This window comes from Monodelphis domestica, chromosome 8, assembly GCF_027887165.1.
Source record: "Monodelphis domestica isolate mMonDom1 chromosome 8, mMonDom1.pri, whole genome shotgun sequence".
NCBI lineage: Eukaryota > Metazoa > Chordata > Mammalia > Didelphimorphia > Didelphidae > Monodelphis > Monodelphis domestica.
In genome coordinates, this window is record NC_077234.1 from 100,017,622 (window position 1) to 100,043,386 (window position 25,765).

Here is a 25,765-nt window from a genome sequence, read left to right on the forward strand (position 1 = left end):
TCCATGTACCATTACTAATCATTATTTTTATTGCCTTGTGATCTGAGAAGGCTGCATTCATTATTTCTGCTTTTTTGCATTTGTGTGCTATGTTTCTGTGACCTAATGTATGGTCAATTTTTGTGAATGTGCCATGTGGTGCTGAGAAGAAGGTGTATTCCTTTTTATCCCTATTTATTTTTCTCCATATGTCTATTAATTCTAATTTTTCTAAGATTTCATTCACTTCTTTTACCTCTTTCTTATTTATTTTTTGATTTGATTTATCTAAATTTGATAATGGTTGGTTTAAGTCTCCCACTAGTATGGTTTTATTGTCTATTTCTTCCTTCAATTCTCCTAGTTTCTCCATTAGAAATTTGGGTGCTATATTATTTGGTGCATACATGTTGATTAATGATATTTCCTCATTGTCTAGAGTCCCTTTTAACAAAATATAATTACCTTCCCTATCCCTTTTGATCAGGTCTATTTTTGCATTGGCTTTATCAGATATCATGATTACCACTCCTGCCTTCTTTCTATCAGTTGAGGCCCAGAAGGTCTTACTCCATCCTTTAATTCTGACCTTGTGGGTGTCAACCCGCCTCATGTGTGTTTCTTGAAGACAACATATGGTAGGGTTTTGGATTCTAATCCATTCTGCTATTCGTCTACGTTTTATGGGTGAGTTCATCCCATTCACGTTCAAAGTTATGATTGTCATTTGTGGACTCCCTGGCATTTTGATTGCCTTCCCTAATTCTAACCTTTTCTTCTTTGGCTCTACCTTTTAGTCCAGTGATTTACTTTGAATCAGTCCCCCTTGTCCCCTCCCTTGATGTTTCCCTTTTTAGTCCCTCCCTTTTTGTTCCCTCCCCCTCCCCCCTCTCTTTCCCTCCCTTTTTGTTCTCCCTCTCCCCCTCCCCCCCTTGGTTTTCCCTTCTCCTTACCCTTGTTGGGTAAGATAGAATTCAAGATCCCAATGGATCTGGATGTTTTTCCCTCTCAGAGTTGATTTCCCTGAGATTGAGGTTTAAGTAACCCCCCCCCTCTCTTCCTCTCCTTCTTATAGGAGTTTTCTTCCCCTCCCCTTCCCCTGTGAATCTTTGTGTGAGAACCATTATTCTATTTGGTCTTTCTTTACCCCCTATTTATACATTACATTTTCCCCACATATTAGTATACATAGGTTGATATAAATGTAGTCCTTATAGAAGAGAGTTTGAGTAAAAGAAGATAACATTTTTCCCCTTTCCTTAATATTTACCTTTTCAGGTATTCCTTGCTCTTTGATTTTCGGTATCAAACTTTCCACAGAGCTCTGGTCTTTTCTTTGCAAAAAGTTGGAAGTCTTCTATTTTGTTGAATGCCCATACTTTCCCTTGGAAGTATATAGTCAGTTTTGCTGGGTAGCTGATTCTTGGTTGGAGACCCAGCTCTCTTGCCTTTCTGAAGATCATGTTCCATGCCTTACGATCATTCAGCGTAGAACTTGCAAGGTCTTGTGTGACCCTGATTGGCATTCCTTTATATCTAAATTGTCTTTTTCTGGCTTCCTGTAGGATTTTTTCTTTTGTTTGATAGCTTTGGAATTTGGCAATTACATTCCTGGGAGTTGTCTTTTGGGGGTTTAGTGTAGAAGGTGTTCTGTGAGCTCTGTCAGTGGATGTATTGCCCCCTTGTTCTAGAATCTCTGGGCAATTTTCTTTGATTATATCTTGTATCACCATGTCCAGTTTGGTGTTTATTTCTGGCTTTTCTGGGAGTCCAATTATTCTTAAATTTTCTCTTCTCCCCCTGTTTTCCAGATCTATCACCTTGTCGGTGAGATATTTTATGTTCTCTTCTAATTTCTTGGTGTTTTGGCTTTGCTTTATTAGTTCTTGCTTTAAAGCCTGGTTTTCTTTTACAGTTTGGTCAAACTGGTTTTGTAGATGCGTGAATTTCTTTTGCATCATTTCCCACTTTTCCTCCCAGAGGGCTTCCATCTTTTTGGTCCTTTCTGATTCAAATTCTTCATGGGTTTGTGGAGAGTTTCTATTTCCTTTGGAAGATTTTGGAGAATTTTCTTGTATATCTTCTTCTATCTGCTCTGTATTTTGTATTTTGGCTCCATAGAATGTGTCCAGAGTTGCCCCTTTCTTCTTATTTTTCTTGGTATTTTGGGGCTTCTGTGCTTCTGTGGAGTTTGTCATCTCTGAACGTGGAGGATTGGCTTTTCTTGTCTTTGTCTGGTGATCAGAGGCTTTAGTCCTGGGCAGATGTTGGTTCTATGAGCGTTCCCTGGGTTAAACTGAATATGCCTCACTGGAACTGGAATGGAAGGGTCGGACCACGAGGCCACACTCTCCCCCTGGCTCGATTTCCGGAAGTTGCCTTCAGAATCCCTGGCCGTGAGGCTGTTTCGTCGGCCTGCGGGGGGATGGGCTGCCGCTTCCCCAAGCTCCGAGAGCACAGACTTTCACTGAGACTTGGATAGCAGGATCCAGCCCGTGAGGCTGTCTTGCCTGCCCTGAGGGTTGCTGTTGTTTTGACCAGCTCTCTGCAGCGGAGGCCCCAGGCAGTAACTTTCACCCGGACCGACAGGCTCTCTGCAGCGGAAGCCCCAGGCAGTAACTTTCACCCGGACTGGGACTTGGGTAGAAGACCCTGAGGGTTGTTGTTCCTCAGACCCTGCTCTCTGAGCCCGGCGCGGCTGCCGCTTCCGGGAGCCTTGGACTCTGCGCTCCTACCCCTGAGGTCCGAGGGATCTCGGGTTCTGGCTTTTAAGGGGAGCCGTACCTTTTGAACCGGGTCCAGGTCCAGGAGGAGGGTTCCCAGGGTCTGTGCTGTTGATCGTTTTGAATTTCGGCGCCTTAGGAGCTTCTAGTTTGAGATCGGTCGGGAAGGGTTTTCCGGAGATCTGAACTTCAGCTTTCTCTAAGCCGCCATCTTAACCGGAAGTCCTGAAAATCAATACCTCTATTTTTAATAGAGGTACTAGCATAGTATAGGAACATTAGCATGGAAATAATCAAAGTGAGGATGAGCTTAAATTAGGTGGAGATTTCAGTCCAGATCCCACTTTCTACACTTACTGGATATACAACCAAATGCAAGTCATTTAATCTCTCTAAGACATATTTTCCTCATCTAAAAATACCTTCTTCTAAAGGTTGTTATGAAGATCCAGTGATATAATTGAATATAAACTTCAAGTGCTTAATAAATATTAACTTATTATAAACACAAGACACAACTTTTGTAATAGCTAAAAAACTTTTTAAAAGCTTGGCTGACTATTGTCCGGTAAGAATTGAGTTAAAAACTTTTGAAACACTTGCCTTTTTGACTCTTAGGTAAGAGTTTTCATTTAAACATAAGCTGGGACTCTGGGACTTATGAGTTTTTTCATCTAAATTATCAATGTGACCTTGGACAAGTTACTTAACCTCTGTGTTTTCATTTATAAGAAGACCATTATACCAACTTATCTTACAAGGATATGGTGAGTTCTTTACTAGTAAATAAGCCTTAAAGTGCTCTATAAGTACTTAATGATGATATTGTCCAAGCAAGCAGAACCAATTCTGCAAACCTCAGCAATGAGTTCCACTGATGAGTATACCAAATGATACAAAAAGAAAACCCAAGTTTTTAAGAGAAAGAAATGATACATAGTCCTATGGAAAAAGCAAAAAAAAAAATCCTTTTAACTGAAGACTAAGTCAAAGGAGAAGAATATAATGACAAGAATGGATTTATTATGAACTCAATTAAGGACCACTAGTTGAATTAGCCTCATTGTATTCCCTCCTCTGATTGTAGGTGTCCAAGGGAGCTGCTACCAACAGTCATGACCAACAGAGTGTTAGCTCATTCTTTCTCCTGTTCAAACACCTCACCTTTTAGCCTCCTGTTCCGATTCTTGCTAAATATTTTACAGGGCAGAGACAAAGAACTAGGGCTGTGACTAGCCAGAGAGTAAAGAGAATGCATCAAAGAGAGAAAGCATTTTTATAGACTCAGAGAATCTCAGAGTTCTAAGGGACGTTGAAGGTCATCCAATATAACCCCAATCCCAACCGAGAATTCTCTCTGTTACATTGCTGATAAGTGGCCATCCGGCTCTGCTCAAACACCTTCAGTGAAAGGGAATTTAGTGTTAAAGGCAGCCCATTCTGTTTAAAGACTGCTTTCATTCCATTCTGTTGCAATCAACAAATCTTTATTAATTGCTTGCTAGTCATAAGGCAGCTGTGCTAGACTTGGAATATGAATTGGCAGCTACGAGGAGAGTTGGCTTCAGAGCCAGGAAGTCTCAAGCCCACACTTCATCACTTAGTGGCTGTGGGATCCTGGGCAAGTTGTATAAACTCTCAGGGTCTTAAGCAGCTCTCTAAACCTCTGAGTTACAGAGGAGGAACCAACCTGCTCTTTCAGGGGTTATCTCTGAATCCTGAAGTTCCTTTTCTCAGAGAAATTACAGGTGCAGCCCCAATGGACTGTGCGAAGCTTTAGATCTAAGGTAAAAAGAAGGCGATGATCAGAATGTGCAAAGGCTGCTTCCTCATCTGCAGTTCTGTATATCACTGAAATAAGAGGTCCAGTCCCTGCCACTATCTCTGCAGTCTTAACGAGGAGCAGTGAGAGGAAGTTGCAGCAGTAGATTTTGGTTCAGTACAAGAGTTAGGCAGGGTAGGTGGTGGGGAATTGATCAGGACTTCGCTGATCAGTTGCTTTTTCCCCAGCTCAGCTGAAAAAAAAATAATTGAAGATAAGGGAGAGATAGCAGAGACAACAAGCTGTTAGGGTTTTAAACAAAGTGTAAAGAAAGTTAAATGTTGCCAGACTTTTTGCAGGTTGAAGTTCCCTGATCAAAAATATTAAAAGTAGAGGGTAGCTAAGGGTTTCTGGTCCTTTAACAAGTGACTCACAATCCCTAACCATCAAGGCAGGATACTACTTTGAGGAATGTGACTTCTAGAAGAAGAGGAGAAAGTCATCTCTCAAGATGGACTAATTTCTCATGTTCTCATGAGAAGGGGAGGGGATTTCTCTCTTCTCCCTGACCTCTATTGGCCATAATATTTTGCAGAGTAGTTATTCATTCGATTGACCAACTGGAAACACTGCAACCAACAGAGAGTTGACCTAGTCAGTCAAGGTACTACAACTCAAGAGGAACTTTGGGAGATAAGTCAACTTAGTCTTGCCCACTGATGATTGAGTGACATGGAGACATTACAAGAAAAAATAGAATATTAGAGTCCTACAGGGCTCAGTGGTGGGAATTTCTGCTATTATTCACTGTGTAAACTTGCTCTTTTTATTGATGGTATTTATAATTGTGAAAAAATATGTCACAGGCTTATAGGAGATAATGCTTCATAGCTACTTTTCTTGTGCCATCTTTGAAAATAACTTTGTTTTGAGATAATTGTGCCACTGACTTTATTAAAGGTAAAAGTTCAAGAGCTAATGTTTTAGGATGTCAGACCCATAAAATACCTTAAACATTGTTATATCACTTGTAACCTAGCCTATGAATGCTACTTGACAGAGGGGGTATTACATAAGGTAAAAAAAAAAAAGATTCTAAAAATGAGATATGTTAATACCTTGGATACCCTGGAGTAACAGCTGGAAGAGATAGCATATTTCCCATCACCGAAGGTCTTCAGGTAGAGGCTAGATGGCATTTTGTCTGAGATGCTGTAAATGGAATTTGTATTCAGATATCATTTATACTGAATATAACCTCTGAGGTCTGATCCATCTTAGAGACTCTATAATTTAGCAACAGTTCAAATTCTTTGGGGCTATTTAGCTAGCACTTACCATTATTGTTGTCCTGTCTACATCTTTCTTATTCTCATTTTATCTATCTTTTAATATGACAGCTTCAGGATTCCCTTATACAAACCCTCCATTCTACCCCAACTTGTTGACTCATCTACCTGTCTGTCTTGCCTTTCACTTGCAATTTGAATTCAAATAAAATTTGAGTGCTTACAATGTTCAATCTGACACTAGATTAGTATATCATGATAAAATATGACAGTTTCTGACATCAAGGTTTGGGGCAGGGGAAGAAGATATGAGAAAGGCAAATTTAATAGGTAAGAGTGTGATGTGGGGAACAGAAAGAAGGCAAAATGTAAGAACTTTTAGGATGGGAGACAACATTTTGGGGGGAGTAAGTTAGTCAAAGAAGGATCAGCATTTTTTGTAGGGGAGGTATCACTGGGTTGAACTGGGAAGGAAAAGGACTCAGGAAGCTGGATATGAGGAAGGGGTATCTTGCAAGCATGGATAAAGACCTCTGTTGCAGGAGATAGGGGTATGACCTTTCAAGTTCAGGGGAAAGTCCTCTTCCCTGCCTGTTAAAATCCTTTTTATTATCGAAGGTTCAACCCCACCCCTAAGCAAACAAAAAACCCACCTTCTTTATGAAATCTTCCTTGGACATGATTTATCTTGCTCTGAACTCTTTTGACATTTTCAACCTTCACTGCTCACACCACATATCATATGTAGTAATTAATTTGTGTACTATGCATACATTATTTTGAGAGTATCTCATATGCTTTTCTCTATCCTCTCCTTATGATGCCAAGTACATCTTCTGACACATACTAGATTATATACTTAGTAAGAGGAAAGACCTTCCCTTGTTTGATCTTTGTATCCTTCACAAGCACCTAGAATAGAACTCTGAAAGAGTTCCTTAATATATTTGTTGAACTTGAACTTAAGCTGGTCTGAAATGAATTGGATTATGTGCTCATTGAATATTTTTCTTAAGCAATGAATAAATTGGGAGGTATATATGCCTTTTTTTCCCTGAATACTCCTGTTCACTGCACACAAATTGTAATGTTTGATCTGAGCTGTATAGATCATAGGGCTAATGAAGCTTTGGTGATTTTTCTTATCCCAGTTAATGAGCTAATTAGCTTAACATAGAGAAAAGTTCAACTCTTTAGCCACATGCATTGACCTTACCACCACCAGGTCCTATAGCATATGCATACTTTTGACTCCAAGGAGTAAGAGCAGAGATTCCCTGCTGTTGAACATTTGACTCAGTACATATCACGCTGATGGAAAGTGAGCAGCATTATATTTGTAGATTGAAGACAAGGTATATGTAGTTTGAGTGTCCAGGAAGATCTTGGAAAATACTTTCTGAATAACTCTACTGATAAGATAGAACTTTGTTCTTTGGCCAGTTTATCTCTTTGATAAAGGCTAGTTGACATCAATGATGATGAATGACTTGGTGATTGTTCCTGGCTTCCTTCAAGTCTCACCTAAAATCCAACCTTATATATAAGAAGCCTTTCTCAGTCCACCTTAATGTTAGTGCCTTCTCTCAGAGATTTACATTGCAATACATGGTGGCTTACTGGAGCCAGCTCAAATCAGCTCATGAAAGTTAGTTAAATTACAGTGTAAGAATTTACACCTTAAAAATATGTAAACCCTACAAATTAAGGCTTGATTTATTGTCTTGTGATTGTCTAGACAAGAAAGAGATGGAAAAATGGTAATAATTCAAAATACACTTACAAGCATGCCATGTATAAAATTACTTTTTATTTTTTGGCAAGTCAGTTGGTTTTTTATTTAATTGAAAATTTTGATTTAATTAATTTATAATATTTTTCCATGGTTACATGATTCATGTTTTTTCCTTCTCCTCCTCCCCCACACGACCCCCCCCCCAATAGCCGATGTGCAATTACACTGGGTTCTACATGTATCATTTATCAAGATCTATTTACTTATTATTGATAATTGCACCAGGGTGATCATTTAGAGTCTACATCCCCAATCATATTTCCATCAATCCTTGTGATCAAGCAATTGTTTTTCTTTTGTGTTTCTATTCCTACAGTTCTTCCTCTGAATGTGGATAGTGTTCTTTCTCATAAGTCCCTCTGAACTGTCTTGGATCATTGCATTGCTACTAGTAGAGAAGTCCATTTCATTCAATTGTGCTACAGTTTATCATTCTCTGTGTACAATGTTCTCCTGGTTCTGCTCCTTTCATTCTGCATCAGTTCTTGGAGGTTGTTCCAGTTCACATGGAATTCCTCCAGTTCATTGTTCCTTTGAGCACAATAGTATTCCATCACCAACATATACCACAATTTGTTCAGCCATTCCCCAATTGAAGGGCATCCCCTCATTTTCCAATTTTTTGCCACCACAAAGAGTGCAGCTAGAAATATTTTTGTACAAGTCTCTTTCCTTATTATCTCTTTGGGGTACAAACCCAACAGTGCTATGACTGGATCAAAGGTTAGATAGTCTTTTAAAACCCTTTGGGTGTAATTCCAAAGGCAAGTCAGTTTTTAAACAATGATCAGCCCGCCCCCCCCTCCCTCGCCTCTATATCTTATGCTTGCACATTGTAAGTTCATTGAGGGAGGGGCTGTTTTTGTCATTCTTTCTATCCTTAGTGCCTGGAATATAGTAGTGGTGTAGTAAAAAAGTTTGTTGACCTGACAACTTGATTGATCAACTTGTTTTGGCTTTAAAAGAAAGGTTCCTGCTCTGACCCATCATTTTAACTGGATGGATATTATACTTCACAAGGCTAATCTAAACTTCTCCCATAGCTTAGCTGACACTTCCCTGAGATGTGAACAAAACAATTAATCTCTTGGAAGTAAATAGCTTCTTTGGATTTGTTTATTTGACCATTCAGCTGCTTTTTTCTAGAGCATATACTTAAAACTGAATAGGTCAGCATGTGTTCTACTAGCATAGCTTTTGGAAACCTTCATACCATAGGGAAACATTGGAGTAGTATATTAGTGAGAACTAGGGTAGACATTCTAGTCAGATTCTTTGGAATTATTATATATAAATGATAGTTAATTGTATTGAGAGGATTCATTTTCTAAAGAAAAACAGCAAAATCTCTTTTCCAGTGACAAAAAAAAACCATTATTTTCTATAGCTACAGTTTAGCATTCCTTCACTTTTATCTATCTTATAAAATTATTTTTCCTACTACAAAATTAGTTGTTGCATGCAAGTAGTATTAATTTTATAGTCCCTTAAATACCATTCCTTTATATTAAAAAAATAATGTTTTGGCTATTTTTCTTTCTTTATTAATGTTTAATTAATTTAGGTTTCTAGGTTAATATTTTTCTATGATTCATTATTTAGAATTTGCTTGGAAATTTCTTGTAATTAATTATTAGTCTGATGAAAAGGCTCAAGTTTAATAAATGCTAGTTTGAATGTAATTTAATTAATATTTATATTATTATTCAAAAGTAAAAGAATAAATGCATATAAGTGGGCTACATTATTCATAATTCATTTTTCATAAATGTTGATGCCATCCTATCAGTTATTGGAACTTATTCCCATACAATTTTTTAACTAACTTCCACATTCTTGCATAAAATCTAGATTTTTGCTTACCTATTAAGAGGAAAAGAAAAAGAAAATATATAATAAAGCTTTATCAGTTATCAAGAAAAAGGAAATAATAATGTCCTTTTGCAAAAAAGCTTGCTTAAATGAAAATGGACATGAAAATTTAATTAGATCTTGGGTTGGAAATATCTTTTTTCCCTATTTGGTAAATTTGCTATTGCTGGTATTGCTGTCTTAATAAGTAAAAAGAAAATGTCATAATTAATAAGGTAGTTGTGAAGTGGGCAGATTTATTATCTTCAAGGGGACTCAACAATTTTCAATAATTTTAGCTAATTGGTGTATCCCTGACTGAGGAAAAGGATCATTGAACATTGTTTCATACTTTGAATGGCAAGGCTTCTGTAAACAACACAGTTAGTGGAGCTTTAAATATAATGTAAGGAAAAAGTAAACAACTCTGGACTTAGAAAATTACTGTCTGTATCTGATATCTTTACTTATTATCTGGTTGACCAAAGAATGAGGATTTTTTTTTGACAACTTCTCTCATTAGAAAAAAGGACCCTAACTAATATCCTCATGTGAATTAGACAAAGATGACAAAAGGTATTTCTAAAAAAAGGCATCTGATAAATTGTAAGGCAGCATTAGATAAGAACATTTAATAAAGCATAGTTATTCTTTCAAAACATTTTAAAAGATTTTTAAAATTCAAAGATATTTTCCCCCAATTACACAGAAGAACAATTTTCAATATAATTTTCCTAAAATTATAAGATCCAAATTGTCTCCCTCCTTCCATTCCTTCCCATGGAGAGAGATTGCAAGTAATTTGATTTGGGTGCCCATACTTTCCCCTGGAAGTATATAGTCAATTTTGATGGGTAGGTAATCCTTGGTTGTAGACCCAATTCTCTTGTCTTTCTGAATAGCATATTCCAAATCTTGTGGTCTTTTAGTGTGGAGGCTGACAGATCCTGTATAATCCTGGTTGGTGCTTCTTGATATCTGAATTGTCTCTTTCTGGCTTCTTGTAATATTTTCTCCTTAGTTTGGAAGCTCTTGAATTTGACAATTACTTTCCTGGGGGTTGTCTTTTGAAGATTTAGTATAGAGAGTGATCTATGGACTCTTTCAATGTCTATTTTGCCCTCTTATTGCAGAACCTCAGGGCAGTTTTCTTGGATAATTTCTTGTAGTATGATGTTGAGGTTTCTGTTTGTTTCCAGGTTTTCAGATAGACCTATGATTCTCAAATTGTCTCTTTGAGATCTGTTTTTAAGGTCAACTACTCCTTTCAATGCAATATCTTGTGTTGCCTTCTAATCTGTCATTCTTTTGACTTTGCTTTATTAATCCCTGCTTTCTTGTGAGATCTTTGGCTTCTATTTACCCAATTCTAGTTTTTAATGGTTTTCAGCTGGTTTTCAGCTAACATCTTTGGTTTTCCTTTTCGGTTTGATCTATTCTGCTTTTCATGGCTTGCAGCAGGTAATTTCTGGTCTTCAATTTGCTTATTATTTCATTCGATTTCTGGGCTTCGATTTCCAAATGGGAGATCCTGTCTTTTAAACTGTTATTTTCTTTTTGAACTATTTCCCACTTTTCTCGACAAACCACTTCCATCTTTCTCATAATTTCAGATTTGAAGTTTTTAAGAACTTGTGACCAATTTCCTTTTGTTTGGATGGTTTGGGTGTTTTTACTTTTTTGTTGTCTTCTGCTATCTCCTCTGTAGTCTGGATTTTTTCTGCATAAAAATTATCAAGGGTTAAGGTTTTCTTCTTTTTTTATGGTTGTGGATTGTAGTTCCTGGGAGTTGGTGGCCATTGCCTTGTTCCTTCTTGGTCAGAAGTCTAAATGAGGAATGTGGGTGATCTTTGTATTGGCTCAGGAGAGATATTTGCCCTGAGGATATTTTCTCCAGTCCTCAGCAGTGTCTAGCTGTTCTTAGGGGCAACTCCACCCCCTAAGAACTTAAGGATTGCCTGGAAGAGGTCTTAGGTAAGTCTCTGAATTGAGTGCTGGAGAGGTTTTTGCCCAGCGGTTATTTTCAGATCTCTCTGGCATTTGCTGTGAGCCTCCCCTCTCTGCCCAAGCTTCATGCCCCATCCCCATGTTTCCTCAGCCTCCTGGGGTCCCAATCTCATTTCTTTTAGGCGTAAGTCTGTGTTGACCTCAGCTGGCCTCCCTCCTAGAACTTAGAATTTTGTCCCATGGTCACTCTGACTCTGTCAACATTGGTGAGGTGTTGGAGGAGTGATGAGCTTGCCCCTTGGTGGGAATAATTTCTTCCCCTTTTAGCGTGGAAATGCCCTAACTTTGTCTACCTTCTGTGCTGTGCTCTACTGTGGAACTCCTTCACTCATTTGACTTTGGTTTTGTCATTTTGAGGCGCTGTGTCTTGATCAGTGGACAGGAAAGGAGGAGCCATGTTTCTACTCTGGAGCCATCTTAACCAGGAAATCTAAGAAATTTAATTTGAGATAAATCAAAGCATGGTTATTACTGACACTGATTAATGAATATATTTTGAAAGAGGATAAAAGTCCTGTTATAAAGTGAGTTTAAATAACCTTTATTCAAAATTGTAATATATTTTGTAAAACATGTTCCATCCTTTGTAAAGATATTGGTCCTTTAAGGAAGTAGTTTTGAAGAAAACATTCTGGATATTCAAAGCCTCCATCTCAAGTTGGTTGCTAGCAGCAACAGTTTGTTAGAGACAGATGAATCAAGTTACCAGTAGCTTCAATAGATGAGAGGGGCTGTGTGTAGAGAACACTACAAAAAGTAAAGGGGGAAAGTCTCTTGATAGTGGAAAAAGAACCCATGAGTAGTGATTTTCTTTAAGCAGAAACTATCCTATATTACCTTTTCTCTCTGTTTTCTCTTTTTCCAGGTGTAGAGGAAGGAAGCAGAGGCTCTGAGAGCAGGGGAAAGGATAAAAAGGTAAATTGACAAATGTCTTGCCTGTGATTAGTTGAGTAGCCTCACTTTCTGGACAGATTGACTAGACTTGCCTATGGCAGAGATGGAAAATAGTTTGCTACACAAAACTATGACTGTCAAGTTTTTTGGATGGTAAGCTAAAATCAGTAATAATGATAATGGTGTTGATAGTAGTGGTGATATTATTATATTATTATAAAAGATGGATCATTAGAGGAAATTTTGAAGATTGGGAAGACGGGTAGTAAATTATACTCAAAATATACTTTCTTAATATTGTTGTAAAATAATTATTTACTTTATGAGTTGGTTTTGTCATGAGTTAGTTATTTAGTAGTTTTGACAAAAATGATTTTGATCATATAATTTGCTGAAAAAAAGCAAACTAATGTCTTAAGTACAACACAATTTAATGGAAAACTCTTGCCATTTTTGTCAGTCCTCAAATTATAGGTTCCTGTTTTCTTACTTTTTTTTTTTAGGTGAATAAAATGTTGCTGGAAATTTCAAAATTATGGGGAGAAAGTGATATCAGCTGAAAGACATAGAAATGGAAGCAGCCTGCCATTTAACCAGTCATACATAAGAATAAAACTCAATTTTGTTGAACGTTTATGGGGAGGGACTTGGATAAAACAAATATTATTTTCAGAATAAATTAGAAATGTATGTGATTTTCTTGGTCACTAAATAGAAATTAAAAAAATTATTGTAAAATTCAAGGTTCTGTCCTTAATATACATGAGAGAGAATTTACTATAATGAAGATCGCTACTTAAGAACTCAGAAAAACCATGGAATCCAGCGATAAAATTCAGAGATATAACACTCTTTTAAGATCTATTTTCTATTGGGAAATAGTTCTTGAAATTTCATATCTGTATTAATTATATATGGAAAGTGAATATCAGAATTTTTTTGGTAATATTTGATACAAGTATTTTTCTCATATCATGTTTTTCTTCTAATTGTAATATTTTATTTATTCACGCAAGGACTTTTAAAATTTTACATGCTGCAACCTGTTTTATTTTTTATGTTCTCTGTCCCTAGTTAAGTGTTCTCTCCTAGAAATAGCTATGAAATATGCCTTATATAATTCTCATCTTTATTTTTTAATCCTATAATCTTGTCTAATCAAATCACATATCGATTTAGAGTTTATTTGTGGCATATCAATTAATATATTGATCTAAATCTAATTTCCATCAGGTTTTCCAGCAGATCATGTCCAAAAAGAAATTCTTATCCAACTAATTTATGGTTTTTGTTCAGTAATTTCTGTTTCCAGTTTACTTAATTTGTATTAATAATTTACTTCTCTCTTTTGTTTATTATTGCAAAATAGTTTTAGGTCTAAGTAGTCTGATATCTGGTAATTTTATGCCCCTTTAAGTTTTAATTTTTCTAATAATTTCTCTTGGGAATTCAATGCCTTTTATTCTTTTTAATGATTTTTTTGTCTTAATTTTGTTTAGATTTTTAATGTATCCCTTTAGTAATTGAATTAGTATATGTCTAAAGGTGTAAATTAATTGAGGTAGTATTATCCTTTCTATTTTATTTACATAGTTTAATGTAGAATAGTGACTGTCTATACAATTATGTGTCTTTTTTGATTTCCGTGTGGTATTTTTTAGTTCGAATTTTGTAGATGAATTAATTTAAATCTTGCATTTATGTAAATAAATCATTCAGATATTTAAGCATTTTGCAGACATTTTGAATGGAATTACTTGCATTATCTATTTTTCAAGGTGTTTGTTAATACTATAAGAAATGCTGATTTTTTGTAGATTTATTTTGCATTATTCTACTTTTCTGAAACTATTTATCACTTCAGTTTCTTCCCTAATTCCCTGCAGTTGTAGAAGTACATAATAATATCTGCAGATAAGGATATTTGGTCTCTTTGTTGCTGATATTTATTTCTTTAGTTTTGTCATCATCACTACATTGAGAATTTCTAGAGGAACAGTCAAACTGACTATAATACTGATTATACCAGGAAAGATTTTACTGCTTCTTCATTGCAAATAATATTATCTCTAACTTTAAAATATGTACTTCACCCATGTTATAGACTGGCCCTACCATGTCTATAGTTTTAAAGCTTTTAAAAACATAATTGAAAGATGTATTTTCTGAAAGGCATTTTCTATATATTTAAATTGATTATGTGGTTTCTTTCATCATTGAGATTTATATGTTTAATTATGTTAATTGTTTTTCTAACATTAAACCATCCCTGTAAACATTGTGTGACTCCAATTTGGTCACAGTAAATTATTTTCTGGATATATTGCTGAATATATTGCTGAAGTCTTTCTGGTAAGGATTATATTTATGATTTTTGCATTGGTATTTATTAATGAATTTAGTCCTGAGTTCTCTTTCTCTTCTTTGTCTCTCACTGAATATTTAGGACCATATTTGCCTCATAAAATGTTTGCAAAATGCATACTACCTCTATTTTGGAGGATTTTTTGTAGCAAAGGCAATAATTTTCTTTAAATGTTTAATCTATCAAATGTTTGAAAGGACTTGTGTATCTATCTGATCCAGGTTTTTTCTGGTAATTTTTATGTTGATTAGTTTATTTTCCTGAGATTGAGCTATTTAAGTTCTTTATTAATGCTTTTATTGGTTTTGGAGTTTCATAGAAATGTAGACATTTTTCAGTTTCTCAATTTTCTTTGCATGTGTTATTCTGAGCATTCTTTTATTTCTCCTCTGTCCATCAATTCACCTTGTTAATATTTTTTGGTAATATTATCTTTCTCTTTTTTCTTGACTGGTGTACCTAATTGTTAATTTTTAAAATCAATAAATCTTTGAAAAACAAACTTCTTTGTTTTACTTTCTATTTCTACTCTCATTTTATTTACCAATGTCTCAATTTCCTTAATATTAAAAAAATTCTTTCTTTGAACTCACTTTGAGGTTTTCAAATATTTTTCTATTCTGTTTTGTTTTATGTTCAATTCACTGACATTGTCTTTTCCCATTTAATTAAAATAACTTCTCAGGAATATAAATTTTGCTCTGGGGAGTTTAGTTTTATCTCACAATTTTAACTATTATTATTGTATTTTAAGATAGTTATCTGTTGTTTATTTGTTAAAAAATTTGAGTTACTTCTTGATGTCCTTATTTTCTATCTAATTCTATACTTTTGTTCCTGTTTCTTTCATTTATTGACATCTTAAATATTTTGTAATCTGGAAAGAATTAATTTTAAATATATTTTTTCATATGTCCTTAATTTTCTAGTACAGTTAATTTCTATAAAGGTATTATGTGATGCTAAGATACATGTGAATTATTTTATATTCTCACTAGTAATCACCAAAGTTCAGTCAATTCCAACACACTAAACAATGCTCAATACTTTCTTAGTTATTTTTCATTGGATTTATCCTTATTTGATAGAGGCATATTAAAGTCTCCTCCTGATATTATTTCTCATTATATTTTCTATTATTATTCATTATTATAGTTGCTATTACTGTGTCATTTTTCTCTTTGCAATTAGTTTAGTTTCTGTTTTAACAATACAGTTGCTATATCAATTGGAGCACATACTTTTAATATCCAGTCTTGCTAACTTTGAGTCATCCTTGATTTCTCACTTTAACTTATGTCACATCTACAAACAGTCATCAAATATTGTCATTTGTAACTATGATATACTTTTCATATCTATCCTCCTCTATCCACCCACATGGCAACAAATATTTTAATAGCCTTCAAATTGGTCTCCCCATCTCAAGTCTCTCTTCACTTTAATCCATCCATTGGAGTATTGCCTAAGAACTTTTTCTAAAACATAGTTCTGACTATGTCACCTCTTTCCTCATCAATTAACTACAATGGTTCCCTGTTACCTTTAGGATCAAATGTCAAATCCTGTTTCACATTAATTTTCTTTCCCTTCCAATCTGAGCTCTTCTTATCTGTGAAGTCTCTTTATTCTTTACTTACACTGAATGTATTATTATGAGATTCAATTCCACTGGCATTCTTGTTCATGTCATGCTTCCATCTTTCTGCCTTTCCACTGGCTAGCTATCATCATTGGGATGCTCTTACTCTCTTTGCATCTTACTTTCTTCAAGAATCATTTTACATCTACATTATATAGAAAGCCTTTCCCAATTTTCCTCCATTCTCATTCTTTCCCACAAAGCCTTCCATCTGATAATTTCTACTTCTCTCTCTATATATATCATATAAGTGCATAATTGCTTGTATTTTTTGCCTCCCTCATTAGAATATTGCCTTTTTGAGGGTGTGGGCTATATTGTTGCCTTTCTCTGCAGTACTAAGCATAATTCCTGGCACATAATGAATCCTTGATTTCTTGGCTGATTGACTGACTAGCTGATGTCATTGGGAGAAGAGCTGCTTCTACCCAGTTTCTAGAATCTTTAAGGAAGGATTTATCCTTGGACATATGTCACTTTCTCTTTCAGATGGGAGCCATGGGCATTTTAGCTACTGGTATTATATATTTAAAATCACAAGAATTGACAACTAGACATCAGGGGAATTTTCTTCTTTTCAAACCAATGATCTAATTTGTTCTTAGTTTCACCTTAAATTATTCAGTTCTGAAACCCTTAAATTTCTTTTTATAAAATATTGTTTTTTACACACAAATCTCCCCAAAGTGTTTTTTTTCCCCCAAGACAAAGCCTTGGCAAACAACTCAAATATACACTGCAGGTACAGGTAACTAAATATTCTGCTCCAAAGTTTATAGCAACACTCACCTTTTTATCTAGGTCTGACCTTTGTGAGAAAACCAGCATGTAGTTATCTAAGCTGTGAAAATCATTACAGATCACTCTTTGCTTTAACTCCTAGAATGCTCAACACAAAATTCAGGCGTCTTCTTCAAAAATCATTCCTTCTGGTCACCAGACTTAATATCTAAGGCTGGTGGAAAGGGAAGATTTAAAGGATAGCTTTAAAATTTTTGCTATCTATGGTCTTCCCAAGACACTTCAACATAAGGGAGTTTAATATAGCAACTTGAGGTGGGGTGGAGGTTAAAGAAATATAAAACACAAAGAATAGGAATTGAGAGGGCTGAAAAGTTGTGGTAAAAATTTTGAAGTCCATCTTTGGAACTGCCAAGAGCTTGATACCAGCCCCACATCCATAGCAAGTGCTTCCCAACACTCTTATCCATCTATGCATGTGTGGATTCCATATAATTGAAATAGAATTGGAGTAGGGGGCAGCCAGCTAATTGACTGAATGAATTGAGAGCCAGGTCTAGAGATGGGAGGTCCTGAGTTCAAATTTAAACTCAGATATTTCCTAGTTGTGTGACCCTGGGCAAGTCACTTAACCCACCTTGCCTAGTCCTTACAGCTCTTCTGCCTTAGCACCAATACACAGTATTGATTCTAAGATGGAAGGTAAAGGTTTAAAGAAACAAGAGATATTGCATTCAATAGCCTCTAAAATTCTTTTCAGATAAATGAGATGATTGCCAATGCCTTCCTCCAAAGTCTCTGCCTCCTTGGGAAGATGGTGATGGAAGCATCAAATGGCCTTAAGGATGGATGACTGTCTATGCTTATAACTGGAGCTGGTCAGATTATCTGGGCTATTACTTCCCTGTTGTGACTGTACTCTACCACGGACAATGGCTAACAAGAAAGCCTCCTCTGGGACAATGATGACAAAGGCAGAAGTGGGATTCTGAGTCCTTCTTGTAAGTGCCTCCAAACTTTTTCTTCCAACTCTGCTGTCTGGTGAAATTTCCATTCTGCCTCCCCAAGTTCTTCCCTTTCTCCATGTCTCAGACACCAGAATTCCTAGGTCTGTTCTGCTCACAAGGTTATTGTGAGAGCCAAATGGAAGAATATATGCGGAAGTGCTTTGTTAAGTTTAAAATGTGATGAAGGCAAATGTAAAATATATTATTATCTCCTTTTACTTGCTTTCCAGGTTATTATTTTGGGGTGATCTAATGCCAGCTCAATGTCTTTCTCTGCAACCTGGAGTTAATATTGACCAACCTTCCAGGTAAGCTGCAAAAAAACAAAAACATAAACAAAAAAAAACTAACAAAAACATACTTTAATGATCAAAATGAGCCCTGAAATCAAATCAGCAATTTGCTGCTTTGGGAGCAAATGGCCCAGTGAGCTCTGCTCATTATTTTGAATTCTCTCTATGGTTTGCATACAGTTTTCTCTAGAGTGCATTGCTTTCCACTTCACAGAAATCTTGGATGTAAACATGGATCTAAGCAGAGCAAAGCAAAACAAAAGACCCTCTTTGAAAGTTATGTTCTTTTACAGCTTTTAAGCTCGCTGCTTTCCCTGTTTCAACCTTACTGATCCTGGAGGGAGCTGAGGAATGGGTAGCCTATCAGAAAACAACAAGCGTTCAAAAGTTTGGAAAGGAAGAACATTATTACCACAGCTGCTTACAGGATGCTTTCCCCCTTGCTAACGAATGCTTTAAATAGGAAGTAGGAAAAACCTATTTTTGAAATCATAGCCGTTTTCTTCATCCCTTTCCTCTAATTTAGAAGATAAATATATACTTATAAGAAAACCTTGCCATAATCATTATCACGTAAGACATTAATGGACACCCAACAGTTAGAGCCAACAGTGAAGCCAGAACTGTGAGCAAATGAAAAACTGACTTGAAGTTTCACAAGAACTGGGAAGGAAATTGCAGATATATTTTAAAAACATTTATCATAAAATAATAGGATCACAGCTCCAGAGTGAGAATGGATAATGGAGGACATTAAGTTCAACAGCCTGATCTCCAAAAAGAGAAAATGAATATCTGTTTTCTTACTGACCACCTGTCTTCTCCTGAGACCACCACCTCCCCTAGCCCAGATTTCCAGTTTTGGAACCATAATCTAATCAATATGATTATTGCTTTCTGAAGGGGTATTTTAATATACTCTTCTGTTGTTTTCCTTACCATTCTTATAACTTTCCAAACCAAAATACTAATTCCTGATGACCTCTTCCCAACATGCTTTCTTCTATCACAGTATAAGCTACATCAGGAAAGGCAAGATCTTTGTTCTTGTAGTTAGTTATTTTAAAAAATCCTTACTTTCTGTCTTAGAATTGATATTAAGAATTAGTTCCAAGGGAGAAGAGTATAAGGACTAGGCAATGGGGATTGGGTGACTTACCTAGGATCACACAGCTAGGAAGTGTTTGAGGTCAGATTTGAATGTAGAACCTCTGGTTTTAAGATCTGGCTCTCTATCTCCTGAGCCACCTGAACTGCCCTTTTTTATAGGCATTTTAAGCTTAAAATATTAAAAACTGGATTTAATGTTTTTCTCCCCTCACCCCTTCTCTCTTCATGTCTCCATTACTTTGCAGGGTACCACCTTAGCTTCTCACTTTCTCATATCCAAAGATCTGCCAAATATTGTCATTTTTACCTTTTTAATATTTCTGATATATACTCCCTTCTTTCCTCTGATACCACCAGTGTCCTGGTCCATGTTCCCATTATCTCAGACCTGGACTACTGCAATAACATTCCAGCCTGCCTGCCTCAAGTCTTTTCCTAGTCCAATTAGCTGGCACATTGATTTTCCTATAAGATAAGTCTGAGCATATCCAGGCCACTCAATCAACTCAAATGGCTCCCTCTTTATTACCTCTAGGATTAAATAAAAAATTCTCTCTTTGGCTTATAAAGTTCTTCATGACTTGGTTCTTTCCCACCTTTCTAGTCCTCTCATACCTTACATTTCAACCTCCTGCTTCCTTCCAAGTGCTATACAATTCAGTAACACTTGAACTCATGCTCTTTCTTACATACATCAGGAAAGGCAAGATCTTTGCTTTTGTAGTCACTTAAAAAATGCCAGTTCCCAACTGTTTTCATTGACTGTCCTTCATACCTGAAATTCTCTCCTTCGTCTCTGCCTCTTGTCTTCTTTTAAGAATCAGAAATTTTCCCATCTTCCACCTGAAGCTTTTCCTGTTTTCCCCTTAAATGCTTGTGCCTTCCTTTGATTGATTATTTTCAGTTTATCTTGTATATCTCTTTGGTCATCATCTCACCCATTACTGAGCTCCTTTAGGGCAGAGACTGTCCTTGGGCTTTCTTTGTACCTCCAGCACTTAGCACAGTATCACTGAAGTGCTTAATAAACATGAATAAACTAAATGATCTGTATTTTCAGTTGCTTAGCATAGTTGTTGGCACATAATAAGGGCATGATATTTTTTTCATTCATTCATTCACATTCAATCATTCATAGGTTGAGTGATTTGCCCTAGTTGACAAGGATAAAAAAATGGAAAATGTGAAATTTAAGTCGAGGTCCACTCTAAATCCAGTTGTCTATCTACTGCCCCAAGCTGCCTCCTATATTGTCTCTATCTATATTACATGACACTTTCAGGTTCACAAAGCACTTTCCATCACAAGAAGATTTGATTCCAGATCCTCTGATCCCCAAATTCAATACTTTCACTACTCTATCAAGCTTTAAGTTATATGACACACCAGAGATAAAGGAAAGATTTTCAAAGAATTAAAAAATGTAAAATATATTCAACACTGAAGTTTAACTTAAAATAATTAAATATTTCCTTAATTATTTAAAAGGTACTTCAAGATCTTTCATTGCCTCAGTTTGATAATTAAGACTGTTAATTATCATTGTACTTGAGAAACATGGGGATGCCAGTTAATTGAGAAGTCTTGGTGATCTATTGAATTTCAGGAAACAGAGTTAATTTTTCCACTGAATTTCCACATAAAGAGAACTAGAGTATACCTTATCTTTCTGTTTCCTAGAGTAAGAAAAGTTTGTTATCTAAAAGCAAGGATAAAAGAAAGATTAAAGACATTTGTCTTCTGAAATCCAACCCTGAATGAATGTGGAAAACTCTGAGTTGACATAATCACAGCGTTGTCTTCCTTTTCTAAGTCTGAGACATTCACACAAATATATCTTTAACATCTATACATGTATATATATATATTCATCTCAGTTATCTGCAATAAGATATCTATATTGTGTCATTATATTGAATCTCTAAATCCTATTGATTCTATATTCACATTATTGCATGCATCTGTCACTTTAGAATTCCAAGCATTAGCATTCTACGATATGATTTATCACTTGCTTATTTAGGTATATGTTTTAGGGGTTTGGTTTTATGATTATTCACTTACAAAAACGAATAATATGGAAACATGTTTTTTTGCAATAATACATAGATAACCCAGATTGAATTGCTTGTCAGCTCTGGGACTAGAGAGGGAAAAAATAAAGGAAGACAATTTGGATTACATAATTCCCAAAAACTCACGTGGAAATTTGTTTTTAAAATAAAAAAAATTATGAATAGTTCACTATTGAATAAAGCTTCCTCTAATAGATCTCCCAACCTTCAGTGTTTCCTATATACTTTAAATACTACACAGTACTTCCAGACTGATCTTATTATGTAGAACTCTTGTTTGAAAACTTTTTCCCAGTTCTCCATTTTTACAGAATAGAAAAATTCATACTCAGCAATAAGATAAATGAATTTCCAATTAATCAACCCACCTTTCCAGACTTTTCTTATCCTGTTCTCAGTTGTCCTGTCTCATGTAGTCCATGTCCTATCAAAATTAGACTACTTGTGACCTGAGCATGCCCAATCAATTCCCTCTTATTTGCTTTTGCATATTTGATATGGTTGGTGTGTGCTTTCGTCTACATCTTTTTGCCAGCTCAATGCACTGATCTTCATGAAGCCATCTCAGATCCTCCTAGCTGTTGCTGGTATCTCTTATTCTCACTTGCCTTCACATCATTTTGTGTTCTACTTGCATTAATCTTCTTACATAATATATTATAGACAGTCTGAAATGAATAAGTATGTGTCAAATTGCATTGAATGATTCACATTCTCATTTTATTATATATTCATTTGTGCATGCCTTCTTACTCATACCAGACAGTAAAGTTCTTGAATGTCTTATTTATCTGCTGCCCTAAATCACCATTCAAGAAATGAGTTGCTTATAACAGGGTCCTAATACATATTTGTCAAATGAATGAATGAATGAATGAATTTTTACAGTGCTTTTCAAGTCTCCTCTTTTTAATCATCATGACAACATATAGACTTCTCAGTTATTGTTATTTCTGTTTTTCAAATGAGAAGTTTGAAATTCCTTGAGAAGAGGGAATGTGTTCCAAGTCATCCAGAACTGTATAGGACTAGAATGCAGATTTCCTTTAAGTTCAATGGTCCATTTCCCCACTTCTCTGCAAGGTTGATTATTCATGGTGAATTTTGTCTGGTGGTCTGCTTTGTTCCCACTATCCAGTATTGGTCATCTCTTTGCTAAATGATATGAAACATGAGAATACAAAGTAGTTATTCTTATTGACTAATGACTAAATCTATAATGTATATATAATATATTATAATATGAATGTATAAAAATGACTCAAGTATAAGCTCATGAGGGCAGAGGTTGTACTATTGCCCATATCTAGTACAGTATATTGCATATTCTTGAATAGAAGCAGATTAAAAACCCAACACATGGTAATTATGAATGCAAACCTTTGGGGAAATATATTTCATTTGAAAATCAAACATTGATTTTTAGCTTCTCCATTTGCCTCCATCAGTGGAGATGATTTCATACCCGACTTTAGGTATTTTGAGCTGCCTTTAATGAATTAGATTGAAAATTCTCTGTTGGTGAAGGTGGTTTTTATTCTTTTCATTTGCTTCTGAGTTGGAGTTGTGAATACCTTCACTCTTATAGATTATAATCTCCAAGAAGGAAAGAATTATGGCAGTGATTGCATCCTTCATAGTACTTAATAGAAAACCTTAAATATTATGGGTACCCAAAATATGTTTGTTAAGGCAGAATTAGTGAAACTGAATGCAGCTTCTTGAAGGTGACAGTGAGCTTGGGATATGGGTGTATTTGCCTTCTAGAAGGATGTTGAGAAGTAGTTTCCAGGATTTTTATTATGCTAGATGTGAGTGCTCTTACTGAGGTATAGTTAGAGATCTAAATCATGATTTTTTCTACCTGAGGCATGTATAGACATCACAACTTCTTATTATTTCTAATAATTGTTCAGAACATAAAATCAGATCTAAGATCTTAAGCCCACACTGTAAGAAGGAGACAGAAATCTCAGAACACTATCCCTGGGATATGAGGGGGTCACTGGAGTCTGGAAGAAGGGGGTAGAGCTGGGAAAGAACTTATAATTTCCTATTTAATAGTTATTCTATTTAAATACTTATTTAATACTTTATAATTTAATAGCTATTTAAGGATTACTCCATTTTTAGTAGTTCTTCTTGCTACTCTGAGGCTAAAATTTATTTTTTTTCCAGTGTCATAGGGGGAAAAACCCCGCTGGCCACAACCCAGCTTCATATCTGTTATGACTGAGTTTTTACAGTTTCAACATTGTAAATTCTGAATAGAAGAAGTAGCCTGACATTTCAAAGTGTTCCTATTCAACAACCATGTTCCAGTGACTTCCTATTGTAATTCATGGGTTGTTATGTTAAAGATTTTGACAAGAACCAAAAAGATCCCTTGTGAAAATTTGATGCATTTATACATTTTTTAAAAACCCTAAGTGTACTAATTACTACCGAGATGAGATGTTAAGCAAATCCCCAGGCAGGGAGAATAGTGCTTCCCAACGTGGGTGTTGCCATGTCTACCCAATGGAAAGGCAGTATTTGCCCATGCACAATTACCCTCGGTAATTGTGTCCCCTGTGGAAAAGAGGCTTTACACATTCTAGTGAAATAATTGCTCAAGCCAGAGGAAGCATGTTAGCATCAGATACTGGCCCAGAATAACACACAGCCTGGAATAGGCACCAAGCTGCCTCTGAAGCTATGGGACTCTTGTGCAAACAGACTGGTTGCCAAATCTGCCACAGGTGTATACTGCATGAACAGGTGCCTAAAAATAAAGCAGGATTATGAGGCAATGCCTCTAGATTTCAGAATTCACTAGTCCCAAGATATGTTTGTACATCTGTTCTGTGTCTGCTGTTTTAGCTTTTTATCCATTTAAAAGTTCGCTTTATGGTTATTAGAGTAAATAGATATTGGACACTGATGGAAAACACTGAATTTTGAAGAATTTATATCTTCTACAGTTCCTAGAGCTATGACTCTATTGCAGTAGGAATGCAAGAACCATTTCTTCATAAATTAGAAGTTGATGTTCAAGAATGAAAAACATTGTGATTGGCTTAGAAATTTATGGCAGACTATTGACTCCTGAGTTAGATTTACAACAGCAAAGAAATCTTCAGAAAAGCAAATGTATTTACCTTGTTTCACTCTTATTTCCACTCCCATTATTACCTCACCGTCAACATTCTAAACTAAGGGAGAAAAAGGCAGTCAGGAACTTGTTCTCAAAGGATTACAATTCAAGGATTTCCTTCTCTCTCTCTCTCTCTCTCTCTCTCTCTCTCTCTCTCTCTCTCTCTCTCTCTCTCTCTCTCTTCTCTCTCTCTCTCTCTCTCTCTCTCTCTCTCTTTCTCTTTCTCTCTCTCTCTCTCTCTCTTTCTCTTTCTCTCTCTCTCTGTCTCTCTCTTTCTCTTTCTCTTTCTCTCTCTCTCTGTCTCTCTCTCTCTCTGTCTCTCTCTCTCTCTCTCTCTCTCTCTCTCTCTCTCTCTCTCTCTCTCTCTCTCTCTCTCTCTCTCTCTCTCTCTCTCTCTCATTTTTTCTTCCTTGCCCAAAAACCACAGTTCATAGTGATTGTACTTTACCTCAATGGATGTTTGTTGACTTTTGTACTTTGTTAAATCTCTCCAAGTCTTCCAACTGAGTGGAGGGAGGTCACTGGAGAGGAAAACAACAACAAAAACCCAGCTAAGCTTTATTTCCCAAACTTCACTCTCATTTGTCCCTGGTGGCTGAAAGTGCTGCATATCTTGTCTTGTTCTAAGACTGTATAATAAAAGGAATGCTTGGTTATGTATAATACTCTAATGGGAAAATTGTACAAAACTCCTTTTGAACATAACCAGGAGCACTTTTGGAAGAAACCTTATGCAGCACCCTTTAAGACATTCCACACACAAGTTTATATTTTGCCAACCACATTCATCAGTAACCTCAATTAGATCTTTTAGGGATCAGAAAAAAAGGAAAGAAAAGAAAATGAATTTGGGCTAATTAGTTCTCCAGTGGGGGAAAAAAGAACACAAAGACAGAAATGACGGTATTCTTTGCCTTTTTGTCTCAGCTGGGCGGGTTGATGGCCAAACAAAGTTTTGACTGTAAAGTTTCTTCCATGTCCTGGATGCTTGGGTGCCATGACAGTTTCCTCTATTCAAAGCAACATCCGAGAAAGTCTCTGGGAGGTGTGAGAAGTGATGAACTTGCCTGTCCATTGCACTTTAAAGGAAAATGGG

At 35.8% G+C, this 25,765-nt stretch overlaps 1 long non-coding RNA gene across 1 annotated transcript; it reads right to left on the bottom strand.

Moving 5' to 3' along the window:
- Positions 1-22,261: 22,261 nt before the first annotated feature.
- LOC130455912 (uncharacterized) lies at positions 22,262-25,306 on the bottom strand. The gene is made up of 3 exons (XR_008914188.1): positions 25,118-25,306; positions 24,674-24,727; positions 22,262-22,688 (listed from the first exon to the last, which is right to left on the bottom strand). It is a non-coding gene; the product is annotated as an uncharacterized LOC130455912 (long non-coding RNA).
- Between the last annotated feature and the right edge of the window lie 459 nt (positions 25,307-25,765).